The sequence below is a fragment of the Rissa tridactyla genome, chromosome 1, assembly GCF_028500815.1.
Source record: "Rissa tridactyla isolate bRisTri1 chromosome 1, bRisTri1.patW.cur.20221130, whole genome shotgun sequence".
Taxonomy (NCBI): domain Eukaryota; kingdom Metazoa; phylum Chordata; class Aves; order Charadriiformes; family Laridae; genus Rissa; species Rissa tridactyla.
In genome coordinates this window covers 165,469,474-165,493,714 of record NC_071466.1, presented here as the reverse complement: position 1 = coordinate 165,493,714, position 24,241 = coordinate 165,469,474, and the positions used below count along the sequence as shown (strand labels likewise).

At 43.1% G+C, this 24,241-nt stretch overlaps 1 long non-coding RNA gene across 9 annotated transcripts in view; it reads right to left on the bottom strand.

Annotated features, from left to right (window-relative positions):
* Positions 1-24,241, bottom strand: part of LOC128918707 (uncharacterized) — a 64,329-nt gene that overhangs the window by 30,179 nt on the left and 9,909 nt on the right. For 6 of the 9 annotated variants that reach the window (XR_008469668.1, XR_008469673.1, XR_008469674.1 and 3 more), the window contains 3 exons: positions 20,003-20,116; positions 14,848-17,167; positions 4,267-4,343 (listed from right to left, as the gene is read on the bottom strand). This is a non-coding gene — a long non-coding RNA (uncharacterized LOC128918707). The remainder of the gene's footprint in view (positions 1-4,266; positions 4,344-14,847; positions 17,168-20,002; positions 20,117-24,241) is intronic. The other 3 variants (XR_008469675.1, XR_008469678.1, XR_008469677.1) reach the window with 3 other exon arrangements.

Genomic DNA, 24,241 nt, shown 5'->3' with positions numbered 1-24,241 from the left:
GAGTTTATTTACATAAAAGTTGAGAGGCTTTAGGAAAACTAATAATGATGTCATTTGTTAACTCCGGGGTTTGGAGAGGTCTTGGCTTTACTTTTAAGTATTCCCACCCTATCTCCCATGAATTTTTAAGGGTGGCAATACCAAAGAAGATCAAGAGATGGCAGCATTGGTAAAGCATCTCACCGCTCCACCTCGCTCCCTTTTCTGTACTGGGCAAGACTTGTCCAATACCTTGTTTCATTGGTGCTAAAACCCCAACCCCAAAAAATGTTCTGATTAACCATTCTCTGAATTGCAGTCGGTTTGCAGATCTTGTTTATGTGTGGTACAAATTTGGGCTGGCAAAAAAGAAGTGTTAGAAAAGAGGGAGTAACTACTCTTGTTACTGGAACACTGGCCAGCTCTCGGAGACTGGAACTGCCAGGCACGTTACTGTTACATGTATAATTAAGATTAGTGATTGTTTGCCTTATGATAGGCCCCCGGTGTTCCAGTCAGAACTATATGTAATTGTAGTGTTGCTACAAAAGCATATATTAAAAGGCAGTTGCTGACAAAGAAATTTACAATATAGGTTAGGACACAACAGAATGAAAACCGGAATCACTGAAAATGAGTGCAGGAAGAGTGCAAAGATAACACAGAAAAAAACATTCTACGTGTATTAGTCCACCCTCATACATATGACTTGTGGCAACATAAAGATATACAGGAAAAAAAAAATGTATTTTATAAAAAAAAAATCTCTAGTTATCTCTTCAGTGTATCCAGCATTTTTTAAAATCTACCCATCTGAGTCCTATTCAGATCCAGGAAAACAGTTGCACAGTGCAAGCTAGTCTTTTTTATTTCAGTAAGACTTCAGCCCACCGTTAAATGTAAACATTTGGTTGGGCTGTGCCTTGGAAGATGATCTGAGTGAGGTTCAATCAAAGATATACGATGACAGTCAAGCACTTACAACACGAGACCTAGACTAGAAGAAAATAAAGCACATTTTCACAACTTTCACACCACCACATTATCACGTGTGTTTCTCAGGTGACTGAGGTCATCATGAGATCCACTGTCAAGCATTATCGTGAAGACCATTTTGTGGTACACAACGTATTCATAACCAGTGTTAGAAATTTAGTTAAAGAAATAGCTTTGAGGGACTTGCAGTCACTTAGGTAACGCTGTGGCCAAACAAGCCACAAGGTATATCGTCTTTGACCCCATCCCTTAAGTGTAACACAGGCACCCAGTCAGAGATATCGAGAAGTCCCTTGGGACATGCTGTTTGTGCCCGCGATCCATGGACAGGCATCAGGAAGGGGAACCAGTGGTCCCACTGCAGGGGAAGCCCAGGCATGTACCCACATGGGGGTAGAGAGAGAGTTTGGCGGACGAGGAGTCCAGGGTGGGTGGCAGAAAGGGGTGCTCTTCCTCTGCACCTCTCAGGTTGAGACTTCATGAGACATCTCAGCCAGTTTAAGAGCTTGCTGCCTGCGAAGGGGAGCTCCACTCCTTCCCACCCACCTCCTGCACCTACCCATACCCTCCATCCCCTACACAGCACGCATCTGGCCATATGGTCAATCAGTGCAACTTGCTCAGCAGCAGAAAGCAAACCAAGCAGTGCAGCAACAATGGCTTTCTGCTATTTCAGCAAGCATCCAGCTCACCAAAAGTCACCCAAGAGCCAAGGGGACAGGGGCACACATGGGAGAAGGGGAAGGGCAAGCAGGACTGCCCCTCTCAATAGCCGCAAGCTATTTGATCAGCTCCAACTATCACGTGAAACATCACCCTTAATTAATATCTGAGGACTTTAAGTGAGGTGCTTTCACATAACATCAGTCACAACCCTATACAAGTGATGATCTAAATTTTAGCAGGCTATCAACTCACTTAAAATCACAATCTCATAGCAGACTTAAAATCTCATGGCATAGAAATCTTCATTCCAAATATTTCTATCCTCCTTTGCACGTTCAGAAATGCTACAAACTGCTTTTCTTTTGTATGAAGAACATTATCATATTCCCGTGCTACACTGTTTTAACAGAATGATTGGTTTGTTTCTATCAATCAACACCATCTAACTACATCGAATCATCTTAACAAACCATCTAACTACATCAAATTAAGATTATGCTGTGTATTCCACACATTATTTTATATCTTCCTTTTGAAGCAAGATTCATACATTCATCTTCAGAGAGAAATCTCAGAGATTCATCAAGAGATAGAAAGTAAGCACCCTTTGTGAGGTACCTCAGTGCAGGCTAAATAAATTAAAAGAACATAATAAATATAGTAAGTCAGTGCCCACTTTTCAAGCCTGTATTTCCCACAATTTTAGCAAAAAGAAAGCTAACAGTCGAAGGTTCACATTTTACATCATATTCCACAGAAGAAACATATTCAGGTCATCAGCAGACAAACCGAACAAGAAATTCTACAGCTATGCTGTTTTGCATGTGTCTCTGCCTTTCGCTTTGTGAAAAGTTTCCTAATCTTCGATTAGAAAATTAGGTTTATTGTTTTTCAAAATGACTTGCTCAACAAACCCTAAGGGTGATTGTTTAAATGGTGGGACTAAGAAACACCTTTCTGGATTTTGTTTGGATTTTGGTTTTCTATCATCTGTAAAACACTAACCCTTCGTTTACCTGACTGCTGTAGTTGGAATTATAAACTAATTAGAGGGAAAGTTTTTAAAATACCATGTGCAGTTATCTCTGGAAAAAAGATTGCTAGGCTCATGCAAAGTTCCTTGAAATTCTGAAATCCTAATCACTTGTGAGGTGTGACTAGAGCTTTTAGATTAGCTGCTTTCTCCACTTAAAACACAAATTTCGTTAATAACAAAACAACCAGTGCTGGGTTCGTTTCAGACTACTATGACACTGTCCTAATTCCAAAGCCCTCTGTACATTTTATAATGATATTCTTAACACCTGAGAGCATTTCTAGCTGTAATTATAAATAAAAATCCCAAGAATGCATTCTATATAGACCTGACTTTTCTTGATCAATGGCATTAAAGCTGTTTCAACACATAAATTTGATAACCCATAATGCACACGACATTGGACTGACTCCAGAACAACAAAGGAACTGTTGACTGTCTCTTCTTCTGTATTTCTGTTCTCCTGGAAGTACGTAAGCCTTTTAAAGGATGAAAAGGCTTTTGACAGCATGGAGTGGCCACATAGACAAAATACTGAAGGGACTTTTCTTTAAGAGAGTCTATTTTAGTTGTCTGGACTACTTTGCAGGAAAGCCCAATAGTTTGTGAACCTTGGTCGGATGACAAAAACCTTTACTTTTGATTTTATTTTTTTTTTAAAAGAGAGAGACAGAGCAGGTTTCTCTACTGTTTTTTTGATAAAACAGTTTGAATAATCAGCAGTTGCTCTAAAAACACCTGGTTTTATTCATATGGTAATAAAGAGATACCATTAACCTTTATGTAAATATTTTTTTCACATATAAACAGTGGAGAGGCACTCTACCGTAATGCTGGTAAAAACACAGATTTGCTCCTTCTACACTATAGAAATATAACTTGTGTAGAGTGTTAGTGCTGAATAAATAAAAAAAGTTTTTCCACTTTACTCTTTTAGAAGATTCTTCATTGCTTTTATAAGACTTCAAATTGAAATGAATACTGGTGTTCCTCAAATAGAAGTGAAAGAAAGCTAACATGGCACACGAAAATAAGTATTCTTTCAATAGCTTAATAAAAAGTTTCATTTGAAAAATTGGTTGAATACTGTGTATTTATTAGAATTGTATTTTCTGTATGAGAAAATTTTGTCTTCCCTCTAATCCTGGAAAAAGGATGAAATATAATATCTTCTTTTTTTTTTTTAACTAAAAAGGTAAATATAATGCCCCATAATGCTAGTGCCTCACTAATATTTTAATAATACTTTGAAATAATGAGGTAGTCCCACTTGAACATTTCAATATTTAAACATTAGAAAACGCCAGACCTTTGCTCACATGCACATGTAACCCTGTCCTTCAAAGAGTAGCATCATTATTGCTATTCAGAGTTCAAATATTTGTTGGGCACATGTTCATTAAATTATAATATGCTGTTTATAATATTGTTTTAATATTTTAAAAAACCCTAAATACTAGTTAATTTTAAATTATACATAGAAACTTTTTTTTTCTTTTTTTTTTAATAAAGATGATTTATTTGTCTATATGAATACATTTTGCAGGTATAGAAAGATAAGAATCTGTTTCACAGAACTTAAGACATACCTACAAGGTGAGATTTTTTTTTTCTCAGTGAAGTGTCCTTCGGTCTCACAGAAAAGTAGTTGAATATATTCTGAAAGCTGGAAATTGAACATAGATAAAATTAAAATGAAACGCAGTGCAAAATATCATCTATCAGATAAATTAGCCATAGAAACAATGTTTCTAGAGACATCCGTTGAAAACTTTAAATCAAGAGTGAATATTGTTTTGAAACTTTAAGAAGAAACTACTAAGCGAGATTTAAAAAAGCACTGAGGGCGGTTCTACAGTCTCCTGAAGCAGAGAGATGTTGCACTCACATCTAGCCTTCAAAAAATATTATCATAACATAATTCTCACGATTACATATTTTATTTTATTAATTTAGCCATTTCACCAGCACTTATGTGGAGAGTAGCATGTTTTTCCTTTTACTTGTTACTCCACTGCTATGCGTCAGTAGCACAGTCTTGTAAATAGAGGAATATACAACATCATTAGGCAATCATCTCCTTCAAAAGCTTACGCCTGCCTCAGAACATCCCAGCCCCACTACACAGACAGGAGAAAATACGTGCAAAATTACCAAAACCTGCACACTATCTCTTCTTCATTTGTAACACAGGAAAGGACAGCATTAATTGCGAAGCTAACATAAATCCAGATGTAGATAGTAAAAATTCTCAGGAGCACACAGGTCCTCACCTTTGCACACAGGTGGACAAGGCTTCAGCCTTCAAAGTCCTCTGACAATTATTTCTGCAATTATTCAAATAAGCAGTGTTTAAACACAAGTGCTTTCAAAAGGGCATAATTAATCTCAGGTGACCTGGGCCAACCAAAACTACATTAGCAGGCGAGGATACAGCCTGAAAAACATATCTTCTATGATGCTTCCAAAAAGGATGGTGAGGGCACAGGAGACACTTGTAGATTCAGCAATTTGTGCTATAAATAACAGCCAGCTATCCCCCAAGTAAATTTACCTCCTTTGACTTGTTGGACTAGTTATAGTAGAGCTGTTGGCTATAAGAAGGGAACTCTGCATTGTTAAATGAAGTTTCTTTATACTACAAGGACATAATCTCCGCTCCAGTATGCCGTTACGCTTCATCTCACTGGGTTTTTTCCTATTCCCACTTGTCTACTGCCTCTCGGTTGTTAGTCCAGTCAATGGTTGCTAGTCCAACCCTGGCCACAGATCTCTCAAGAACAACTCACTTCTTTCTCCATCTAAATCTTTTCATTTTCGTAAGATCAAAATAGGGATGTGAAATTCTTGCATCACATCCCTCCCCCAAAGAGAGACAATACTGTCTTCAAAATTATAGAATATTTTCAAACTCCACCCTTTTCAGTAAAGTTTTTAATTTTTTAGCTTTAGGGAGGGAACCCATCCTCGCATCAAACCTGAAATTCACACGCATAAATATGGGCTTCCTCCTGGCTGCTCTAGCAGAACTCTGCCTGTTCTCCTGTCTTGAGGACTAGGGAGTTTTCCATTCTATGTTTTTCAACTCCTGCCTGCTTCTCTTCCCTCTTCCATTTTGCCATCCTACTGGTTTTTTCCACTCACTTTAATTTACAACCTAATGTCCTGCCACATGTGTGCCTTCAGATTTTGCCTGCTCCCATGAGGCTCCCTTTCCCCTCAGTCTGCCCCGTATTCTGCTGCTATACTTCTCCCACCTGCACTTACATTCCCTTACCCCCACCAACGCGCTTCCCTCCACACCATGTCCCACAGACGGGGCTTCTCCCACTCCTGGAGTCTTCATCCATTTTACCTGCTTGTCCTGCAGCACAGGTGACTCCTGCAGACCTCTCAGGGAAATCCCTAATTGTAGTTCAGCCAGCACACTAACAGCGTGGGCTTTAGGTGTGCAATATCTGGGGGCAGTTGTCCCACCAACTCTCCTTCCCTTGGTGAGACATTTGCAGAGACTGGTGCCCTGGGAGGCTGCAGTGAGAACCCAGGCCAAGAAAACCAGAGCCAAAAGGATGGTAAAAGCTCTATTGCTTCAGGGAGTGTTTTAACACAGAGATCAACCAGAATGCAGCTTCGCTTACCATCCACCCCTTTCCAGGAGAGGATCCTGGGAGGGCTCAAAATCACCAAATTTAACACCTCCCTCCCCTCACAACCAAAGCTTTGAGTGCAGAGCTCAGCTGCTGCAGGCTGCAAGTGAAGGCACTGCCTCCAGACTCCGATCCTTCCACTGCCTGCCATCTGGGTGAGACAATCTCCCTGGCATCCAGTGATGCAGATGAGGAGAGAGCTTGGTACATAGACCTGCTGAACTCAGAAAGAGCCTAAAGGCAGGAAAGGACAAACAACAGCTGGACTTAATGAATATCTATGGATGGGCAAAACGGGTAGGAAACTTGGGGAGGGAGGAAGTGCCACCATGTCCCTTAATACGGACCTTACACAACTAGGGTGTGCAGCTGAACCCAGGAGCTGGGAAGCATTCCCAGGCTCCCACAGTCAAGAAGAGCTAAAACGATCATGTTTTGAGGGCACAGAGTTACTCAAAATATCTCATAGCAATCTCTAATCCCAACTTTCACTCTCCATTTTCTGAAGCAGGATCCTAAGAATACAACTCGTGAAGAAGAAATAAATCAATAAAATCATTGTCATGGAGGGCAGCCTAACACCCACAGCGTGTGGGTCTCCCACCCATCTTCAGAAAAGGCAGCATAAAGGGTCCCTGCACAAAGTGAACTCTTCTCTCCACAGAGAGGAAAAGCAGCTGCCTGAATTCAAGTAGACAAATAGTAAATATAAATACACAATTCATCGAATAAAATCACAGACAATTACCTCCTTCCAAAGTGCAAGGTGCACTGGATGGTCTTCTATACCAACTGCAGTTATGGATAACTTCTCGCATACAGATATAAGAGGTACCTGACAAGCAGATGCAGCAGAGGGCAAGTGTGATTTTGCCTCTCAGGCATGTCCCCTTCACAAGCAGCCAACTCCTAACAACTTCAGCACTCCCTGCAAGAAAACCTTCAGGTGGCCTCAGGCAACAATAAATCATTAAGAAATGCTGCTGGCACCCCGCATCTCTCTACAAGACACTGCAAGTAACACGCAGTCTTTCAAAGCAAGTAAGTTTCCAGCAACCCTCATGACACGCTGTGAAGTTTTATGAGAAATTTAAGCTATTCAGAATTATCAGAAAACTCTACTCTTACAGACACTTGCTATGGAAAACATTAATGCAGCATGTTGAACCATGTTGAAAAGGAAAATACTGCTTTCTAAGCAACAATGAGGACGACTGCAGGTACCAAAGCAAAAGCTGTCTGTACTGAACCAGACTTGTCTGGAGTAAGAGCCAGGATTGGTGCCTGACTCCTTCCGTGTGAGAACACATACTGATAAACACATCTACGTTTAGCTTTGATCAAGTGAGGACATTGGATACTGTTCAGCAGAGGAAAAGAGATGCTCTTCGTCAAACTCTACAAGAGCTGCACACGCTGCTTTGTCTCATTACGAATGGCAGCAAATCATGGAGATGCCGTGACACAATGATTTCTGCCTATTTCAGATTAGACCACTACAATCCATCTTTTACCCTGCTTCCAGCCTGTGAAGAAAGCAAATGAGGGCCTTGTCTGAAGTAACTAAACAAGTTCCTAAAGCGAGTATGATCTCCAGATATTCCCATTTCACCCTTTTCAGGTAATTCCTATGTTATGCAGATTATGGTGATCGTTTTCTTCATCTGGCTATTTAGTGTTTCTTCTTGAATGTGTTACCAAGCTTTCTTTAGTGTTGTGACATATAAACTTCTAGGAAGAAAGAAATTAACTTCCATTTAATTTTCTTTCTTCAAGGTTTTTTAGAGAGAAAGATGAAGCAAAATTACTTTGACAGAGTTTGGATTCAAAATTAACATGATTTCAGAGAAGTTAATTATAAGCCTGCACTAAAGATAAGCTTGTGGTGCAAAACCTGTGGTACACAAGTTTACATTCATTACGAATACGGAAGTAATAAAAGAAAATTCAAGTTGGAGTCCAATGAAAAGGCATTGTCATCCTACAGTGACTCAGGTCACCGCTTCTTCTTGCTTTGACCAGGCAGTTGGTGTGTCATCTTCATTGGTCATAAGTAACAAAGAAAAGGATCAACAACGTTTCCTGTTTTGGTAGTCAATGTCCAACACAGACAAGATGAACACCAAAACTGTGAAGCAGAAGATGCGCGGCTCCCACATTCTGCAACATAAATCAATCTAGTGGGCAAATGCTTTACAGCCTCGCACATAAAAACATCAATAAAGTGCCCTTAAGGTGCTCCCCTGACTCTCAGACTGAAGATGCCAGGTCACTTTGGAGGCCTGGGTGCAGGCTCTGTTTTATGTCTTCCCACCTCCCCCTGCACACCAAGACACTTGGAAAGACACAGAGAGCACAGTCTGCGCTCTTGCGGTTACCAAAGCAATAAATCAGGGCAGGGGTCTGTAAAGCAGACAGCAATTGAGACGAACACACTCCATCATCTAACAGACAAGCCTCACTGGATACACAGGATACAACTATACAAAACTAAGCAATGACACACAGTTCTGTTACAAGGCCTCGCTAATCCTAGCTATCAGATATCCCAGCAGCCTCGGGGACCTGGAGATGGTACACTGCAGAGATCCAGGCAAATGCAGCTCCTTTATATTCAGTGTTCACAGGTCCTTTCTTCTTGTCACTTTTATTTTTTTTCCCAGTTCTTTTGAGTCTTCTAATGCCTTCCCCTTCCCCTACTTCGGCACTTGTTTTTCCTGCCTCTTTTCTAAATCTTTACAAAGACACTTTCCTCAGCTTCTTTATCTCCTTCCATCCTGCTTATAAGCTTTGAAATCACACAACAGCAGCTATTCTTCTTTCTAGTTTATGTTGCAGGTCCAGTTCTGGGTTACCTAACCCAACTATTGAAGATGCCAACTACAGGCTGCACTGGCTACATTAGAACTGCATGTGTAATGATTCTGTGTCTTGATTAACCTAGTGTTAGGCTTTGGGATACTGCTGTCTCCCTAACCGGCATCGCAGAACACCAATCTTATTTCTGTAACCATGTCTGAAATCAACATGAAAGAAATGTCACGGAGCACGAAAAGTCAATACATAGCACGTATTTGTCTGACTCATACAAAGCCCTTCATCTAATTCCCTGAAAAACAAGTGAAACATAAACTCTGATTCCATGGGAACTTGACTGCGAATGTAAAACAACATGCAAGCAAAAAAGTTATAATATTTTCATCAAGCTCAAGAAAAGGAAGCGATATGCAATATGTCAATTTTAGGACAGGAAAGCAGAATGACTTCCCAAGCTCTTATTTTGGTTTTAACAGAAAAATTCCCATTCTCTCCAGATTTAGAAATTGTCATGCTCTTCTCTGAAAGCAGAGTCAAGCTATACCATAGAAAAATATAGGACCAACATTACTACTCCTATGTAAGTGGCTGTACGGGAACATGCCAGGAAGCATTCTTGTACTGCCAGCAACTAGCAAGTGCATTCAGCTGTCAGCAAGCATCCTTTGTCAGAGACCTGCGGGCTTCATCACTTGCCAAGAGAAAATGTCCAACTCTTTTTTTCCAGTTCCTTACCTCCTGCTCGTTCGCTTCCTCATCCCTTCTGCATCTCAACTCCCCATCCCCTCTCAACTCTTAGCTCCCTCGCAGATTATTTTGCACCACCTAATTAATCTATTCCACTTCCAGGTTGCCCACACTTCTCTGTCCTCAAGCCTGCTGAAGGTAACTGAACACTTTCTTGAGAAAGCTCATCAGAAGAAATTCAGTAAATTGGACCTTCTGGTTTTTTTCAGTACTCACTCCTACATTTTTTATCCACATTTTTGTGACAAAGTTAGATTTGTGAATAAAATTTTATGTTTCTTTCACTTGAAATATAATGCTGCAAAAATACTTTTGCATTTTTTATAGTGTTTATGCAGCACTATATCTGCTTCTGCATATATTTTTCAGGTGAAATTACACTGACCACCTTGAGGATTTTAAAGTATTTCAAGATGTTTGAGGATGGCTCTTAGGAATCTAAAGAGAGATGATGCAGAAAGATCCCATGCCAACTTCTGGCTATGCTCTACACCTAGGTTTCCAGGAGTATTATCAGGCTTTCTTGTAGGGATTTGAACACCTGTTCTACTTCAAATCCTGTGCTAATTTCTGTAATCATGGCAGATGTCAGTGAATTCTCAAACCTAGGTGAAATAAATCATAGGGATAAAGAACAAAGGCAAATTCACACACCTGTATGAAAACTAAATTTGACATGAATTCACACACGTGAATTCAGAACTAGCAGTCTTTCTGATTTAAGCATTGATTTCAATTCTATTCTTTTTTAATGTACTAATACATTTCATAGTTTCTTATTCACTTAATTATACATTTGTTGTACACATATTAATTAAACCTTTGGCAAATACATGGAACAATTTGAGGCCAAAGTGGCAAAGATACAGTTGGCTGCAAGAATCTCCTGCAGATTCTGCTGAAACAACTTTGATCCATGGCTGTGGCCAGCTCTCCCAGTCAGCAGCCAAAGCTTTAGGTCTTATAGATCCCTAATAAATCAAGACATTTTTGAAGCCTGCAAGGCACAGTTTACCTGGATTCCATTAGATCCTTAGAGGCTTGAAAAGATTATATGCCCAGCAGCTATAGCAACTACTGAATTTATCCAAATGGAAAACAGTGTGTTTCTCAGGTAATTGGTCTTTTGCTGGAAAACTAAAGGTGTGTGGGTGCAAAGGGGAAAAAAGGAAGACCGGGAGAACTACAGGCAGGTCAGTCTCACCTCTGTGCCCACCAAGATCATGGACCAGATCCTCCTGGAAACTAAGGCAGATGATAGAAAATAAGGAGGTTATTGATGACAGCCAACATGGCTTTACTAAGGGCAAATTGTGCCCAACAAATTTGGTGGCCTTCTACAACAGCGTTACAGTGTTGGTAGATAAGGGAAGAGCAACTGACATCATCTACCTGGACTTGTGCAAAGCATTTGACACTGTCCCACATGACATCCTTGTGTCTAAATTGGAGAGACATGGATTTGACAGATGGACCGCTCAGTGGGTAAGGAACTGGCAGGATGTCCTCACTCAAAAGAGTTGTGGTCAACGGCTCAATGTCCAAGTGGCGACCAGTGATGAGTGGCATTCTTCAGGGGTTGGTATTGGGTCCAGTGCCGTTTAACATCTTTGTTGGCGATGTGGCCAATAGGACTGAGTGCACCCTCAGCAAGTTTGCTGATGACACCAAGCTGTGTGGTGTGGTCGACATGCTGGAGGGAAGGGATGCCATCCAAAGGGCCCTAAATGGGCTTGAGAAGTGGGACCATGCAAACCTCATGAAGTTCAACAAGGCCAAGTGCAGGATCATGCACATGGGTCAGGGCAATCCCAAGCACAAATACAGGCTGGGCAGAGAATGGATTGAGAGCAGCCCTGAGGAGAAGGACTTGGGGGTATTGGTGGATGAGAAGTGCGCTCACAGTCCAGAAAGCCAACCACATCCTGGGCTGCATCAAAAGAAGCGTGGCCAGCAGGGAAAGAGAGGTGATTCTGCCCCTCTACTCCACTCTGGTGAGACCCCACGTGGAGTTCCGCAACCAGCTCTGGGGCCCTCAACATGAGAAGGACATGGACCTGTTTAAGTGAGTCCAGAGGAGGGCAAGGAAGATGATTAGAGGTCTGGAGCACCTCTCCTAAGAAGACAGGCTACTAAAAACATGAATCTGGTTTTTATTTTGCCTTCTAAATAATAAAATAATCCAGATGGCAACTTTTTTAGGACACAGACTCTGGTGTTCCTTACTCATCTCTACAGTTCTGCCCTTTTCTCTCCTGAATGCATCAGTATTAATTGCTAAAATGTAAAAAATAAATAGATATTTTTAAAAAAGCAGGGCAGATTTGCAGTTGAAGCACAGATTTCTCCTTAAGACTAGAAGACTATTTTGAAACAAGCCTGTATTTAGTTTCCATTTTTTAAAAATGGGAAAACAGAGTCTTCTGTATCTCATACATTAAATTGGAACATCTGTTTGTCCTAGTCTAAATACCACATTTTGTCTACAAAAACTACGTAACTGGACACAATTAGCTGTCCTGTCCATGTAAAATCCCTGGCTAGACTCTGAGGGTGCTGAGGACAAAGCCTCCAGGGTCCAAAGAGAGGTCTGTGGAAGTCTTGAGTTTAAATAGCAGTTTCCATGGATAGTGGCTGAGTTTGACTTCAAAGCCAGAAAGGGAAGGGAATGAAACAGTGACTAAATTTTCTGATGGAAAGCTATAATAATGCAGAAGAAACAGGCTTGGAACTGTGTGGTAGGTCAGGAACGCAACTCAGGTGAGTTACCAAAACTGGGATTGTTGGGTAGCCCTTGAATAGACATTCAGGGAATAATGGGTGCTGTCAGAACCAGAACAGGAAGATTATGTATTATCTGAGTACCCCTCAGTCTGTTCATTATACACAGCAATAAATTAATTCTATCTTTTTTTTTTTTACTGCATTTTATTTATATGACTCATTAAAGCAAAAGGTAAAAATTGGCAGCCTGCAGTGTTTTATGTCAATAGCAAGCATTTAAAAAACAGAAGAATTCAATTTACTATACCAAAACTGTCAAATTCCCTTAAACTGACTGACTCCAGCTCTTCTGCCTGTCACCACCTCTTAAGAAATGCAGCCACCTCCCGGCTCCACTATTCCTGGCATCTTTCCAGCATGCCCAACTTGACTGAAAGTGAGCACTCCCCTGAGCAGGATTTCCCCTGGCTCAGTTTCAGAGAGATACGGCAAGATTTATGTTTTCAAGACTGCAGAGGTGAATTTTTAAATAGGTAAATATTTATTTAGCTCTTGAATGCACTGGAACAAGCATGTAACTATAAAATCCATTTTGCTCAGCCACTGATTCACTTTGAGTTCTTTGTGTATGGACAAAAGCCAAACAAAGACTTCTCCACAAAATCTGGAAAAAAATAACCACCATTGACCAGGAGAGGGAGACAAATGAGAACAGCCAAAATCGGGACTACTGGTGCTTATCCTAAATGAGGCATAATGTATCATAAGGAATTTTTTCAAGTCTTGCTTCAAAGAGGGTGGGTGGAACATGCCTGTTACAAAATAATCTGTATTCAGTTGCAATGTAAAACGCTTTTCTGATTGCCTAAATTCACAAAGGTTTCTATTTTCTTTTTTCTCTCATCCCTCCAGCTACAGACAAAAATCCAAACTCCCTAGAGAATTCCAGAGTCGGTGTGACCTGCCTTGTCTAAGGAAATCGTGGAGAGAGGCCAAGGGAGCACGGCAGCAGGTAGAGCAGAGACTTAGACTTCCCTTTTGTCAGAATGGCCTCCCAGAGCCAGCGCCGGGTCTGCCAACATTTGAGAGTTATAAATCTAGTGTGAAAATGAGGGGATACTTTCGACTCTGCTGAAAAACGTGAGAATGCAAGTAATTTCTGTTGGCATGAGGGCTGGAGGCAATGGATGGGGTGGGGGAAGGGGAAGCTGTGCTTTATATAACGGGGCTACTCCCTTTTAGCAGAGACAGGAGGCAGACAGCTTCTTGTGAGATGAAAGTGAGACGTTGTTTTCCTCTTATGCTCTTAAATCATCTCTGTTTTAAGGCTAGGCAGGAACTACCTGTTTTGAAAGGCAGCATTCTTCTACTCCTGTAGCAGGGGGTCCTTGAAATGGATACCTTAAATGCAGCAGAACTGCAAACCGCCACTTTGTTCAGACTTCACTTAGTAATGTGTGTGTGTGTGCGCCACGCGCACATGTTTGTACACGTACATAAATTTCCCCCAAGGTCATTGCTGCCCTTATTTTAGAGAAAAGCAGTGAGTAGATGTGTTTCCTTCAGCAGGCACTGAGAATGGTGTGTGAACAGCCGTCTGCAAAACACTCTGCAGCTGGTGAAGGGAGTGCACGCGCTGTGGACGGAAAACTGGAGGAGGAGAGGTCAACATGCTCAATGGTTAGGCTGCTGCTCAGCAGCAGTCTCAACAAACTGGAAAAATAGGTCAACGGAAACCTCACAAAAGTTCAACAAAAACAAATGCGAAACCCTGTATCTGGAATAGAACACCACCACGAATCTGTACAACTTCGGGGGTCAACTAGAAAGCAGCTTTCCAAAACAGGACCTGCAACTCTTGGTAGACAAGCAGTTAAACACGGCCCAGCAGTGCACTTTTGCAGAAATCAAGGCCAGCTGCTGAGCTGCATTAGCCAGAAGCACAGCCAGCGGGTTCAAGGGAATTGTTATTTCCCTCTATTCAGCATGTGCGAAGCTGCACCGCCCTGAAGTACTGTGTCCTGGTTTGGGCTCCCCAGTGCTAGAAATGTATTTTCAGGCTACGGCAAGTGAAGTAGAGTGTCCCCAAGATGGTTTTGGGCCTGAATGGGATAAGGCAGGAGAAAAGATAGAAAACACAGGAAATAAGGATGCAATATAGTAGCAACAATGGAACGCCCTGTAGGAGGAGAAGGTAATTTCATTTTAGAGGAAAAACTTATTAAATTTACTTACTTACACTCAGTCCCAGTGGTCTTGTCGGGCTTCCTTGCAATTATATCCTTGCGACGTATACACCCACTCCTCACATGCTCTTCACATGTCTTTTAGTCCAGTGGTGATTTTTGGTCTGTGGTCTTCTAACACCGTACCGGATTCTTTCTCTGTGTCCAGGCAGTCAGGCCGTTGACTGCTCTGATCTTGTTGATTTGCAGTCTCTGCTGGTGGTTGTAGCCTCCTTATCTTCTGGTTTATGCTTCTTGTGCACCTGCACTCGCTGGCAGAACATGGGGAACTGAAAAGTCCCAGACTTAGGGAAAACAATACCAAAACATCAGGGTATTATCGATATTTTTCTTATACTGAAAGACTAAACACAGCACTGAACCAGCTGATAGGAAAATTACTAAGAAAATTAACTATTGCGGCCTAAAGGCTTTGGCAAATCTGCAGCTACTCATGCTAAGCAAAGCTAAGCAAACAGCATAAATCACATTATATCATAACCCTAAGTAATTTATTCTAATTAAAACTTACTTATTTAAGCTAAACAACTGATATCTCTCAACACCAACCTTACTGTTTCTGTCCTCTACAAGATTGTCTTTCTTTAAACTGGAAAGGCAGCCATGGAGGAATCAAATTGCTGCCTTGTACTACCTGTTGGTAGTTACAGACTAAACAGAACTGGACTGCTCTTGGGGGAAATTTTAAGTAAATATAAGGAAAAATTCTTCACAGCAATGATGCTCAAATAATGGGGTAAGTTAAGTTGTCTAAAGAGAATGCAGAATAATTGCCTTTGGAGACATCAAAAATTTGCTTGGGCAATGCTGGTAGCAGCCTGATCGACCTGCAAAACTGGTCTTTTTGGCAGGAGGAAGGCAGAGGAAGATGGCCCCAGATGACCTCCAAAGGTCCTTTCCAAGTTATTCTGTGATTCCATAACTCTGAGTCCCGCAGTGGGTACAGATGTCAAGGTGTTGGCAGTGGGGGGCTGCAGGGGTGGCTGTGTGAGAAAAGGCCACTGTACTGGACACAGCCAGTTCCAGCTGGCTTCCACGGAGGAGGAAGAGAAGGAGGAAGAGGAAGCGCTCCATGGCAGAGCAGATACTCCCTGCAACCTCTGAGGACCTGTGCCAGAGCAGAGGAAAACTCTGAGACAAAAGGAGTATCATAGAGAAACTGCTATGCGCTGATTGTAACGTCGCCCCCTTGCCCCACTCTCTTCCTCGCTGAAGGGACTGAGTGTGACCTGTGGTGGTAAGGAGCTGGTAGGACAGGAGAGAAAGAATGAAGTGAGCCTGGGAAACAGGGAGGGAAGGAGTTTTCCCATGTGTTTTAATATTTGTTGCTTTATTTCCCAATACCCAAATTGGTAATTATATTTATATACACGAATTGGCAATAAATTAATTTCCCCAAGGTGAGCCTGTTTTGCCTGCAATGGTAATCAGTAAGTGATCTCAACTTTATCTGGACGCAGGAGCTTCCTCATTCCTGTTCTTCCTGTTCTCTCCCCATCCCACTGTGGATGGAGGGGTGAGTGAGCAGCTGGGGGAGAGCCTGACTGCCAGCTGGGGCCATCCCACAACAACTTCTACATGAGGATGCCCAAACAATTGCACGTGTACAAACTTTTCTTCCTACTTTCCTTGGGGAATCTCTACCTTTTGTAGACATTTGTCACAACATACCAACCAGATGACTTGTGCCTGTTACCTGTGCCATCCTCAAAATCAGTAGGAGTTGTGGATCTGGCAGAACATTTCTCTTGGAGGACAAAAGTAGCATCTACCACGCTAGTGAACTAAATACACTCAGTAAGGTGCCTGACAAATGCCAGATCTAGCACAGGTGAAAGGGTGGGAACTCCTTCAACAGCAGCCAGCTATTAGGTCTACTCAGCTGAATAATCAAACCAAAGCCAGGGAAGAAACAGGCAAACATACACCTATCCCTCCCGCTTGATGTCGTGGGAAACATCCCCCTGAGGTGTGCAGGGTCATTACCTCAATGCCTTCAGAAGCATGGAAGTCTGAAAACAAAATTTTCACCAAAACTACCAAAAGTGCAGCAGAGCTGGCGAAAGCCCAGGCACGCGTACCGCTCCAGGCTGGCGCAAAACCATGCCTGACAAAACCACTCAGCCACAGAGAAGTCGTGTCAGCCGCTGGCTCCAAATGGTAGAGAGGCATCTCACAGCACCCGCTGGGCGAGGTGGGCTGTCTCCCTTCTGCTACAGATGCTGCCGGAGGAAATTGCTCCACGGAGGGAAGTCAAACCTCTGGGCAATATCCTCTCCAAAATGGAGTCAGGCCGGGTTCCTTTTGATCTGTAAGAATGGGGGATGGGTTAAAAAGAAAAAAAAAAAAAAAAAAAAAAGAGAAGATGCAGGGTCTTCTGTGGTTATGGAGTGACAAAACCAGAGTGTGCTTATCTTCATGGTGACTGTGTGGGAAAGAAGGGAGAGGGTAACACCCAGGTTTGTCTCCTGTAGTAACAGGGGGTGGCAGGGGGGAGACAGGCAGGCGCAGGGGGAGCATGATGGTGCAGGCGACAGAGCTGCATTGCTCCGTGCAGGGCTGTCACAAGAAGCCACAGGGAAGCAGGGGTCCCATGTCTTCAGGTAGGCGCACCTGCGCCGGGGGAACAAGAAGGCGAGTCCGAGCATGGGACAGGTAGGGAAGGCAAGCGGCATCTCTGAGCTGCACACCATGGCGGGAGAGGGCAGGGGCCTGTGAGGCGCAGCCATGTCTGCTGCAGAGCGGCGGCTTTGACCGAGAAGGCAAAAGCTTGCGTTGTACCCATTTCTCCCCTAAGTGCAAGAAAAAAATCTGCGGAACACGCAGGATTTCCCCAATTGTGGAGGCGAGGGGAACGTGGGTAGGAAGCCAGGGCAGCGAGGAAACGCGCCGCTGAGGCTCCAGGACAGCAGCAGCGCCCAGGGGCCGGGGCGGTGGCAGCGGGCTGCGCCTGCCCCAGCTGTAGGGAGGGCGCCGGGCTCGGCAGGGCACCTCTGCCGGCCGAGGCACAGCGGGGGCCGGGGGAGCAGCGGTGCACGGTGCTTCGGAAAAGGAGAGATGGAGAGAGGAAGGAAAGGAGAAAGGGACGCCGGGGGAGGAGGGGAGGAAGAGGCGGCGGCCGCGGGGTGAGGGGAAGAAGCGCCGCTCCGCCGCCAGCAGATCCGGCCTCGGCCAGTTCGAGCCGGTTTGGGCCGGTTGGGGAGCTGGAAGGAGACCGCAGCTGCTGAGGTCGCCGCCTGCATCCGGGCGGGCGGTACTCTCCGGGCTGGATACTGCGGAGTCCTCGGAGCGGGATTCTGCGCGACGCCGCCCCGAGCGGCCGCCGCCGGCCTGGCCTGGCCCCCGGCGGGAGATTCCGCTCCTCTCTTTCCGTCTCGCCCGGCGCGGCCCCAGGCGGCCGGCGTGGCAGGGAGGCCCCCGGTGTCGGGTTTCAGCCGGAGCGGCGGGTTTTGCGGCCGGCGGGGGAGGGGGCGCCTGGGGGCCCGGCCGGGCCTGAAGGACGCGGGGCGGGGGGGGCTGTTCGCCGCGGCCTGGCCCAGCCTCGGGCCGCCCCTCACACGGCCCAGCCGCGCTCCCGGGGTGCTGCCCCCGAAGGCCCGGTGGGGGCTCCTGTCGCTAAAGCTGCCACGTTAGGCAGAACGCGGGCTGGCCCAGCCCGGGGTGCCGTCAGCACGCTGTCGGGAGGCTGGGGTGCGGGGCAGCGCCTCTGAGGCAGCCGGGGGTGCGGACCCCTCGGGTTACCGGTCATGCGCGGAGAGAGGAGATTGTGTTTTCCCGGTAACCCTTAAGCGCAGGTTTTTTGGGACTTATTTAGCATCTCCTGCGAAATGCCCATCAGAGCGGGCCCATTTTCTGTGTTCTGTTGCACTGTATTTGCAAATACATCAATATTGCGTTTGATCTGCGAAGTACAAAAAGGCATCTGAACCTTTTTGTAGGGGAAGCGACAATCTCCCCTAGAAATAAATTTGCTGTTTTTTTCTCCCGTGACTGATAGAATCTTGTTATTAAAGTGTCCATCACTGGAGTACAGAGCCACTGGCTCCTGACTTTCTTTGGGAAACAACTTCATACTTTAATACCTTACCTAGTAGAAGGCATCTCTTTATCCTTCTTCAGCCTAAATTACCATTTTACTACTTGTACTTTCTACTAGATCAGTTTTCAATGGCCAGCTACAGCACAGTAAGTCAATCGGCTTTTAACAAATGGAATACTTGTACCCATTACTTGAGTGGAGATCTGCAATTGCAACAGATGCAATTTCAGGTTTTCATGTTCTTTTGTTCTTTCGGTCACACTGGGCTGGTAACAGCAACACAAACTGGCCCGTGGTGTTTCAGCCTAAGGGCTAACTCAATCATCTTGTCATTGTGCTGAACAGCAAAGGAACAGCATTGTCCACTCTCTCTGTATTAGATCAGCTCTCTCCATGTGTCTTTAATCTCCTCCCAAGTATTTGATCTGCTTTTATTTTCAGTCTTTCATCTCTGCTTTTCTTATTGGGTATATTGTTCTCCAGATAACCCTGATAAATGGAGGACGCTCCCTGTCCACCATCAGCAGTGGGGTTTTTTCCCTTTTGTTTTTTTGTTTGTTTTTTTTTTTTTTGTCCCACAGGGCATAACCGTATGACAGTTTTTCACCATTGGCACAGCTTTAGGAGAGGTGGGAATGGTGGTGCACACAAGGTTGTATGACCCATTTAGAGTCTATGTAGATCCATTTAGAGACGCTATTGATAAAAATGCTTTTGGCCACCCAGATTTTGCCTGTAGCAGTATTCTTGCAGCTCCTATCAGAAGTGGAGCTGCTCTGATAACTCCAAAGCAGTCACGGGAGATAATCTAGCTCAGGCAGAACCTAAAGGTGTAGGAAAACACAGGAGCTGTATTTTGTTCTTCAAAAGCCCAAAGAAGTCAGCATACGTCAATATGGATAAATTGTATAAGTACTAAATATGGACAGAGTCACTGGACCAGAGGTGTTCGTGTTGCAGCTCAATATGCGTAGTACTTGGGGTAGAAGAGATGTGTCTGTTGCTTACATCCTTATTTCCTTCCAAGATATGCAAGTAAATATAGCAAGCACCAGGTACTCTTTCTCCTTGACGTGAAAAATAACGAAGCAAGAGAGCTACTTACTGTTTACGTTGGTTACTACGGTGCAGTCAGCCGTGGTGGTTTGGGTAAGCCAGTTCCGCTGCACTCTTCTGATACTCTGTATTGCCAAAGGATGAGGATGGGTCCCATCCTGTACTGTGGAATTAAAACTATATTGAAATGCATGGGATAGTTTATCCTCCCAGTACTCTCTCTTCTATATTTTTTTTCTATTATAATAATAAAACATGTACCTGTATCCCATCAGAAGAAGAAAAAGACAAAAACCCCCAACATTTCTGTACCTTCAGTTCCATGGATATTGTGTCTAGAAGTATTTCTGCACCTGAGACAGTCAGACCTGATTAGCTATGACACTGATGCAGGAACCGTAAACTTGTTGCAGCCAGATTCTTTTACCCATGCCTACTTGAGAAGTGTGACTTGACAATCAAGTAGTTTCCTGTATGTGTTTATTAAATATTGGCGAATATGTGTCGCTTCAGTCAGAGTTGCTATGTTAATTTTATCATGCTTGAAATGTATTGCATTTTTATTTAAAAAAAAAGTTTCTAAATCAGAGCATTTTTCTCTCTTCTTTTATCCCAAATGTCTCTCCCAGTATGTTTATTTGTTATAACGTTCTGGTGTAACCGTAAGAGTGCACGTGAGATATTACAAGTGAGTCAAACATTAAGCAGATTATTTTAGTCATTTGCATATTTCAGATGTTTTGGTTAACACATTGCTCAGTAAGTTTATGTTCTTGCACTTTTAAGAAACAACGTTCGTATCACCAATGTCAGAGATTCTTTTATAGGGTAGGCATGATCACACAAGCATGAGGATGAGGCTAAGGGAGTTGGTGAAGGTCACTGCAAGTCAAGGCGAGTCACGCACAGGACATCAATCATCTGGCAGCTAACCACTAGACTATACTACTCTTCTCAAATTACTGGGCTTTACATTTTTAAACAAAATGGAATTGCCACTTATCTTTCACCTATCTGCCAAGACTAGAATTGAGGATTCCCTGTCTGTAGGAACAATGGAGAATACTACAGGCATCTAAAGCCATGTAGGATGTTCAGTGAAATATTTTGCTTTCATTGCTTTTATCCACTGTTTCCTAGGTGACGGGGAACTCTCAATATGGGTCCTGACAGATAAACGAAAGAGAAATAGTCTTTTAAGTGTAAATGCTACAAGCATACTGTAAAGAGTTGCTTAGTATAATTGAACACTATAAATGGAATTTGTTGGTTTAGTCCTCAATTTGCATGATGTTTTCAATGGAATATAAAATTGGGGGACTAACAAGGTATTCTTCCAGAAGATCTGGGAGCATCTTCTTTCTTGTCACTGGAATGCGTGTTTGAACCGAATGTCTTGACCCAACTCCAGTGTTCGTAATTAGGTTTGGTCAGCTTCAGATTCCGCTTGCCTGCCCTAAGCTGTTGTGTTGTGTTATACACCATGTGTGTGCAGAATTACAGAGTTACTTTGTTCTGCCCCAGACCTGCCTGAATTTTAACCATGCAGACAGACTTCTTTGGGATAACTGGAGGTGACTACCCCCATACCCACCTTCTCTTTTTTACAGCAGGGGAAAAAAAGCGAAGTGCCTACGTCCATCCTCTCAGAAGGCCTGCCTCCATCAGTCTCCCATTTTCCTTCTCTCCTGACTGTCCAGACAGATTATCTGAAAACTCCAGAGATACTTAGCCACGCAAAAGTAGCATATATGTTGATAGCAGGATATTAAAATGTGTGAAGCCCTTTCAAACTATCTTTCAAACCTGCCTAAGGCTGGCCTACATAACACGAGTTGCCTTTTCTCAAACATCTTATTATAGGGGCTGTATTTCTCTTGTATTTCAGGGTAGAAACATCTTCTGGTCTTATACCTCAAAATGCACCCTAGTGGTAGAAAATAAGCTCAAAATACGCAACAGCAAGGTAGAAACAAAAGTGTGTAGTTAAGCTTTGCACAGCAGTGATGGAACTAAGATTTTGAAAAAGCCATAGATGAAATGGAGTTAAGGCAGGCAAGTTTGGTACCTGCGCTGTATACCCGAGTATCCCTGGACACAAACACCGAAAAGAAGAAATGAAGAAGTAAAGCCACGAAATGTTGTAGAGGTATATGCCCTTCCATGGTTTCAGCTACTGCAAATTTTGGCTTTAAAAGTTAATTCATGGTCATTCTTCTCCACACAGCTGTGCATATGCGTGCAGCTTCTCCCCCAGCACCCTCTCCAAGACAAAAACACCTGTTAGATGTGGGTGTAACGCTGCATTGTGTTGAGAGAGAGGATTCGTTCAGGAGTGTATGTGGAAGGCTGTATATTTAAAATAATTTTAGTCTCAAAAACATTCCTCAGGACTAATAGCAAGGGATGAAAGAGTGGAAGTTGAAAACATCTTTTTTAAGGAATCCACTGAACTGAGATGTGAAGATTAGAACTAGATGTCTGCCAACAAATCTATACCTATAATACAGGAAGCAATGAATAACAAATATTTTCTTTTCTAGGAAATAAGAGTTTTATTCGTACGGGTGATTCTAGAGCACCACCTATTATTAAAGTTGACTGCACTTCCTATGGTAAACCCATTTCCAATTGCAAAAACTTTCACAAAATATTAACCATCGAGGCTAAAACTTTCTGGTCATTTGTCTGGTGTTTCTACTTTATTTGATTACATTTTAATTTATTTGGAAAGTTGCAGTCATAAACATTCCTCTATTTCCAAGAATGAGCTCAAGGAAAAATAAGAGACTGTTTTCCTCCATGAAGAAATCCTGATGCTTTACTTTAGGAAGCTCCACTGGCATTTTGGAGAGAAATGGCCTTTATGCTGGGGATGTGCTTTTTGCTGTTCCTGTGAAGCTCTGCACACATTTGACAAGTTAAAACCCTTTTTAAAAAACAGGATGTTCATGCTTTCAGCAGGCATCCTTATTTTTTTATCATCATGAACGTCATAATCCCATCTAGCTCTCACTCTGAACCAAGATCCCACTGTGCTACGCTCTGTACAGACACAACTCCACGGCAGCCCTTGCCCCAGAAATGTGCTGATCAGGATGCACAGAGCAGGACAGCAGATGGATATAGACAGGTTGGTAAAGGAGTTAAGGAGCAGGGAGTTAAGGAACTGCTACTGATCAGTGAAATAAATAGCATACCAATATATTAACCACATTTCTTGCATCCACATCAGGCATACTACAGCCAAGGCCTGAGCATGGTCTTTGGTTGTAGCTCTAACAAGTTTGTGGGCTGAACTACAGCCAAACAACAGGACTAAAACAAAAATGCCTGTCTCAGTTACTCTCTACTCCATCGATGCTCAAAGAGTGGAAAGAGGGGACCAAATTTACATGGAAAAAGGTCAGGAACTAGGTATGGGAGGTAGAACGTTATGTGAGGTATGGGTATCCCAGGAATACAAATGGTACAGCAGAAGGAAATAGAGAAAACAGAAACAGAGACTGTGATTTAATATGGAAGTACAGTTGACTGGCTGGCCAAGAAAATAGGGTGGAGAATTGAGGCAGAAGTGGAGTCTGGGGGTTTCTGAGCTGTTGGGCCTAGAGATGGATAATATGCAAGTAAAAGGGGTATTAAATCTTGGATCTTGGAGGAGACTGGAACTGTCCTGGGAGGAAAATGGTAGAAATTTGCATGAGCTGGGCAAGAAAGTATGGACTAGAAATACAAATACGTGAGAGCAAAGATTTGGGAGTTAACGTGGAAAAACTGAAGCAGAAAGGGTCCGTTTCAAGAGAAATAGGCACAGGAGCTTAAGACTGATCTGCTAGATTTCTGTTTCAGGTCTGGAGTAAAACTCATGACTTTGGAATCTCCCTAGTCCTCAGATGTAAGCAAATAGTAGTGAAATCCACTCACAAGGGCATGGCACGCTACATAGCGGATGAAAACGTGCTACCTCAGGTATTTCTCTGCTAGCAGAAGTCACAAAAGCCTGTAATTCAGGCTGGGACCGGTGTGTCAAGCTGACATCATATGATTGAGTTGCTAGGGAAGAATAAAAAAATAGTCAATTTTTTGTTCATTTTCTTCTAAAAATTACTGATAAAAATCCTCATTTAAAGCATTGTTAAGGCTGCAAAATCAAGTATCGATTCCAAAAATACCAGAATGAAGCTTGCCTGCACAACTCCAGTTTATCCCGTATTTCCAGTAAATACTATGGTCATTCACCAGATGTTTGCCATATGCAGGGTACAGTGTTGTAGGAATGAAACAAGAT